General features: G+C 44.5%; 1 pseudogene; it reads left to right on the forward strand.

Annotated features, from left to right (window-relative positions):
• Positions 1 to 4,757: 4,757 nt before the first annotated feature.
• On the forward strand, positions 4,758 to 5,176 carry LOC115897385 (annotated as a pseudogene).
• The last annotated feature ends 1,494 nt before the right edge of the window (positions 5,177 to 6,670 follow it).

Consider the following 6,670-nt stretch of genomic DNA (forward strand, 5'->3'; position numbering starts at 1 on the left):
GGAAGACTGATAATAAGTAAAGCAAGCCATTCTCAGTTCCTTATTCTGCCATTAAGTAGCAATTAACTTCCAATTTTCTTTCTGTCCTTAATCTCTCAGCTCATCCTGATTCCGGGTAAAATGGCAGCTTTATCATATGCATCGAATTACTTTCTCCATTTTACTTCACTTTCATTGCATTTTGATTGAAAAACAAAAAGAACATAAAATCGGGGAGCATCTGCCTCAGCAAAGAGGTCATCCACAGGCCATACTTTGGAGGAATTTCTGGCAAGTTGAGTACAGAGGGACCAGCCTGAGGGAGGGCACTGATCACTCACTGATGGCTTCCCTTCTAAGAAGCAGTGGGCTGGTGAAGGATGAGAGGAAACACTATCCTGGCTTGGAAGACAGAACGATGGGCCATGGGGTCAGAAGGGGAATGCCATCCCTGGAATCCTTTTTCCCACTGAATGGCCAGCAGCTGAGAGCAGCTGAGTCACATATGGCTTCACCAAGATGCCAAAGAACTGCAGTCCTGGGATGAAGCCAGAGAACAGCCAGACTGTGTATTTGGAAGAAATGCTGGAACTGGCCACAGAGAGTGTCCTCTGGGCTAGACTGTAAGCTTCATGAGAGCAGGGACAGTCTGTCTCTCTCATCACCATATCCTCTGTGCTTTGTTGACTGAATAACAGGTGTGCAATAGATATTTGTGGACATAAGGTGAGATCATTGAATTTATTTATTTATTTATTTTTTTTTTTTTTGAGACGGAGTCTCGCTCTGTCTCCCGGGCTGGAGTGCAGTGGCCGGATCTCAGCTCACTGCAGCTCCGCCTCCCGGGTTTATGCCATTCTCCTGCCTCAGCCTCCTGAGTAGCTGGGACTACAGGCGCCCGCCACCTCGCCCGTCTAGTTTTTTGTATTTTTTAGTAGAGACGGGGTTTCACCGTATTAGCCAGGATGGTCTCGATCTCCTGACCTCGTGATCCGCCCGTCTCGGCCTCCCAAAGTGCTGGGATTACAGGCTTGAGCCACCGCGCCCGGCCGATCATTGAATTTATAATGTAAATTTATTTCAGTCAGTCTGTTGCAGTTTGCAGTGTTTTTATCTCTAGGCCTTTGCATTAGTGTCATAATGGGACACCCCTTTATGGCTGGGCTGGGTTGGAGCTACTGTTTCCTGGATCTCATTTCTTCTGACTAATCAGTTATCTAAACTTTTAAAGAAATGTTTGCTTCATTTTTGGTGTTCTGAAATGTTGCAATGATGTGTCTGAGTGTGGGTCATTTCTCAGTCATCCTGCCCCGCACTTTGTAGGGTCTTTTAATTTGAAAATCAGTGTTTCCCTGTAGCTGGGGGAAATTTCTTTTCATTTTTGACCAGGTTTCTCCCTGTTCTAATAGATCTTTCTGGAATTTATATTTGAATTGTTTGATCTTCTGAGCTTGAGGCATACATGTACAAGAGTCTCTCACTTTTATCTTGCCACGCTTCAATTGAAAATGTAAAATAAACTCTGGCGAGCATATTTTTAAGATGCTAAAGCTTGTTCTTGTTTATCGGTTGTTGCTTTTTGTCAGTCCCATCAGGTCTTTGGTGGAGGAGGTAATGGCTGAAGAACATGAGCTTGTTCTTAACCAGGGAAAAGAGAAGAGACCCTGAAGTAGCTAGTCGGCACAGAGTGTGGCTTCTGCTGCATGGCCAGCTGCTGTCTGTCCCCCAGGAAACCATTCTAGAGCATGCTTGCATGGGCTGGAGGATATTTTCAGCTGCTGAGTCTTCTTCAAGGAGGAGTTAGAGTCAAGACTCTCTGTCTCAGAACCTTGGAGCCCAAATAGAGAAAAAAAAAAAAAAAAAAAAAAAAAAAAGCTGGAAATGTGGTAGCATCAAGTGTCAGCCAAGCTGAGAAAACTAGATGCCAAAAATGATATGTGTAAAAAGCAAGCGGGCCAAGCAAACACAACAGTTGCTGAGGCAGAGATAAGAGGCAATCGGTTCTCTTTAATGGAGGGGCCAATGCCTACAGAGGACTCACCCAGACCCTTCAATCTGATATAGCAAATAATAAAGAGAGGGATTCGGTATCTATGAGAACAGCCTCTACTCAGTGACATTCAAGATATTTCAATGCGCCATCTGCCTCATCTACCCAGGTGGCACCACCAGTGTGGGGTCTAGGAGACAGTGCATTGGGAAGAGACAGAACAGCGACCTCAGAGACCAGGACAGGTTCAGAGGGACACCTTGACACTGGGGAAAGAAGAGGAGCCAGGGTCTTGCTTACATGTTGAAGTCCTCAGGAAGTCAAGGGCGAGCTATGCTGTGAATGGCTGAGAGGTGCAGGATTCTGATGGACCTAACGGGAAGCTGGAGGAGGGCTTTAGGAAATAAGGGACTCTGGTTTGGGTGAAGGAATGGTGGGCTGAGCTTTGTGCAGGGTGAGGCACCAGGGCTGACAGAGGGCACAGGGAGATGTGAAAACACATGAGCAATGAGTAGAATAACTTTTACCAGTTGTTTCCATGTTCTCCCTTCTTCCAAGAAATCCACTTACACAGAGATTTTCATCCATAGAAAGGAGAAAACCCCAAGAGCAGAGGAGGGTCTGCTATTCATGAAGAAACAAGGCTCAGGGCAACTAAGGCCAGAGGCCCTAGTTTTAAGAGAAAATTTTATGTTTATTATGTACTTTGTATTTTATTATTATTTTTTTAAATGGTGTCTCACTCTGTCGCCCAGGCTAGAAAGTGCAGTGGCACAATCTGATCTCAGCTCACTGCAATCTCTGCCTCCTGAACTCAGGTGATTACCCCACCCCAACCTGCTGAGTAGCTGAGACCACAAGTGTGTACCACCATGCCCAGCTAACTTTTTGTATTTTTGATAGAGATGGGGTTTTACCATGTTGCTCAGGCTGGTCTTGAACTTCTCAGCTCAAGCCATCTGCCTGCCTTGGCGTCCCAAAGTGTTGGGATTACAGGCGTGAGCCACCACGCCTGGCCTATAGCTAATACTCTGAGGATACAGAGAGATAAAATTCTAGTGATAGGAATATTCCAAGATGAGAATTGGTAGGAAAATATACTGAGTGCAGTCTGGGGAAACATTACAGTGATTTGGAGAATTAATGAGAAAATGAATTGAGCTGATAAAGAAGTTTGCATGAGAAAGAGAGGACAGTGTTTGAAAATTAGCTAAAGAGGGATGTGAGGTGTATTAGTTTCCACTTTCTGCCCTAACAAATTGTACAAACTTAGTGGCTTAAAGCAACAAAACAGTCTGGGCGCAGTGGCTCCTGCCTGTAATCCCGGCACTTTGGGAGACCGAGGCAGGCGGATCACAAGGTCAAGAGAGCGAGACCATCCTGGCCAACATGGTGAAGCCCCGTCTTTATCAAAAATACAAAAATTAGCTGACCACAGTGGTGCACACTTGTAGTCCCAGCTACTGGGGAGGCTGAGGCAGGAGAATCACTTGAACTCAGGTGGCAGAGATTTCAGTGAGTTGAGATCATGCCACTGCACTCCAGCCTGGGCGACAGAGCAAGACTCTGTCTCAAAAACAAACAAACAAACAAACAAACAAAAAACAACCACCACCAACAAAAACATTATTGTCTTACAGTTATGGGATATCAGAAGTTCAAAAATGGGTTTTATGGTGTTAAAATTAAGGTGTCATCAAGGCTGTTTTTTTGTTTTTGTTTTGCTTTGTTTTGTTTTTTTGAAGGCTCTAAAAGAGAACCTCTTCCTTGCCTCTTCCACTTTGTGGAGACCATGGCTCATGGCCCTTTTCCAGCAATGGCATCACTCTGATCTGTGTTTCTGTTGTCCCATCTCCTTCTCCTTCTCTGACTCGGACCCTCCTGTTTCCCTCATGTAAGGACCCTTGGGATTACATTGTTCCTACCTGGATAATTCAGGACCATCTCCCCATCTCAGGATCTTTACCTTAATCACATCTGCAAAGCCTCTTTTGCCATGTAAGGTGACATTCATAGGTTCCAGGGAGTAGGAGGTAGATAGATTTTGGTGGAGAGTGCAATATTCTGTCTACCATACAGGATTAAGGAAGGATTTTTTTTTTTTTAAATGGGAGATACAGACATGTTTATTCACTGAGGGGAAAGGGCCAGGAGGGAGGGAGAGATTTCAGGCCTAAGGCAGAGATGTAAAGACTGATGAAGAAAGCTCCTCAGGAGGTGAGGCAGGGGGGATGCCCAAGGCACAGGTGTGGGGAACAGTCGTAAACAGGAAGAATGAAACTGGGGTGAAGATGAAGATGAATGCAGAAATAATGTAATTTTCAGTTGCCTGGAAGGAGGTAATATTCTTAAGGGAACTGGTTCTCTTAATGAGGTTCTCAGAGAGAAGAGGGCAGGGTTAAGAATGGAAGCTGAGGATGAGATGCTAATGAGTGATATGTAGGCGCAGTCAAGCAGTCCACAGAACCCCTTCAGGAGCAACTTCTTTGCAACCAGCAATTTCTTTTCTACTTTCTCTTTCTTCCAATTGTGCCTCCATCTCAGCGGGGGGCTCCCACAATTAATACTGTTCCAGTTGAAGCTACTCTTTGTTCTAGTAAGTGAAAGAAGAGAAGAGAGATGTGTTAGGGGGATTCAGAGGTAGATTCTAAAAGACTTTATTGTGATGAGATCTTTACTGAGCCTGGAAAATATGACAATTTTATGTTTCAGATTCCAGTGACATTTTCACATGATTCAAACACCGTTTCCATGGAGTTAGAATTTCTAAGCCCGGATAGTTCAACAGCAAGTTTCCAAGATGCCGCCCAAAGGAAAAAGTGGTTCTGGTAAAGTGGGGAGAAGGGGAGCAGCCTCTGGGAGTGAGAGCGCTAACAAGAAGGCTCAAGGTCCCAAAGGTGGTGGCAATGCAGTAAAGGTCAGACACATTCTATGTGAAAAACATGGCAAAGTCACGGAAAAGTTAAAATCTGGAATGAGATTCAATGAAGTGGCCACATAAAATGTGAAGATAAAGCCAGGCAAGGGGGAGACTTGGGTTAGATGACCAGAGGGTCCATGGTGGGACCATTTCAAGAAGCAACATTTGCCTTGCCTGTAAGTGGGATGGATAAGCCTGTGTTTACAGACTCACCAGTTAAGACAAAATTTGGATATCATATTATTATGGTTGAAGGAAGAAAATAAAATCATATGAAAGACTGAAAAGAAAAAAGATTTTTCTAAGCCCATGAAAAGGGCACACTTAGAAATTTCTAACCCCACAGGAAAGGGTGGTTGAATCCTGTAAAATTGTCATGAAGTTTTTCTGCCTGGCAGAAAAATATGAGATGGTGATCACCATTTGTTTCCTACTTTATTAAGAGCATTCATTGTGGCTAAGGTGAAGGAACCCAGAGGACAGGAACCTAAGGCTGAATCCAGTCCTCTGAGGATAAAAAGATGATAGGGAAGAGAGGAGAGTACACCTGTCACCTGCTCATGGACAGGCTGCATCGATGACATCTCTACTTGCTGGCTCAGTCTTTCAGCCTTTCCAGACCTGGGAACCTCCATGAGCAATGGGGATGGATGGAATCGTTGCTGAGGAGGAGCTGCAGGGTGTGATGGTAGACATATAATGGTGCACACTTAAACTTTCCTCAGCAGCCCCATTAGGGCTACCTGACTGCCTCTATGATTTGAACCTGGAAGATGAGATTCCAGCAGTGGTTAAAACAGGAGAGCCACGAAACTGGAAGAGAGAGGAGACTGCCTGGGCCTCAGGGGTGGGACTGGAATGTGTGGCCTTTGGGTCTGACTCTGGCTTAGAGGGCCGGAAGAAGAAGATTAAGTCACTGCTGAGTCATGGAAGCAGAGGCTGTAGGAGGCCCTGGGGGTGCTGGGGTGAGTGACTTCTTTCTGATAGATGAGATGTGAGGTACCCCAGGAAAGCTGCATGGCTGCACTGACGAAGGGATGGATGGGGTTTCTGTAATTGCACAATTGTCAAGCTGATGCCAAATTCATTGCTTTTAGAATGAGAATTAAAGACTCTTGATGTGTCAGGAGAGAGGAAGAGTAAAAGTCTTGAAGAGGACGCTACGACAGCTAAAAGTACACAAAAGAGCCCGGAATTCCTGGGGTAGACAAAGATTGTCTGGGGGACCCTGACAGGGACATTTGGCTAGATCATGTAATAAATATTACTTTGTGTAAGACCATTTATTAATGTGCTCTACTTTTTATCTTGAAACAAGGAGTAGAAAATAAGGATATATATTTTCTAACAGAAGCTATTGAGAAAGAACTTGGTAGTAGCGTATTTGGTGTAATCGTTCTTATTCTGTGAGATCTAATATACTGCCATGCCCATGTGCTGACTGCATCAATGAGTATTTATTCAGCACCACACAATTATTTTTGGTAGTTGAGAGTTTCAGGAAGCAGAAGTTTTCATCTTCAAGGGACTAAAAGTTCAGCAGGCTGTAGCATCTATCTGTCTTTTAAGACATCTGGAAGCTTGAACAAACATTTAGAACTGGACAGTAAGGAATAATCCCAGTGTTTCGAAAACACAAAAACCAAACAAACCTTCAACGTGCTATTCTTTGTTTTGTTTTCACTCATGCTCCCCTCATTCTCTGCCTTCATATTCTTTTTTTTGAGAGAGAGTCTCACTCTGTCGCCCAGGCTGGAGTGCAGGAGCGTGATCTTGGCTCA

The sequence above is a fragment of the Rhinopithecus roxellana genome, chromosome 5 (genome assembly GCF_007565055.1).
Source record: "Rhinopithecus roxellana isolate Shanxi Qingling chromosome 5, ASM756505v1, whole genome shotgun sequence".
In the NCBI taxonomy this organism is placed as follows: domain Eukaryota; kingdom Metazoa; phylum Chordata; class Mammalia; order Primates; family Cercopithecidae; genus Rhinopithecus; species Rhinopithecus roxellana.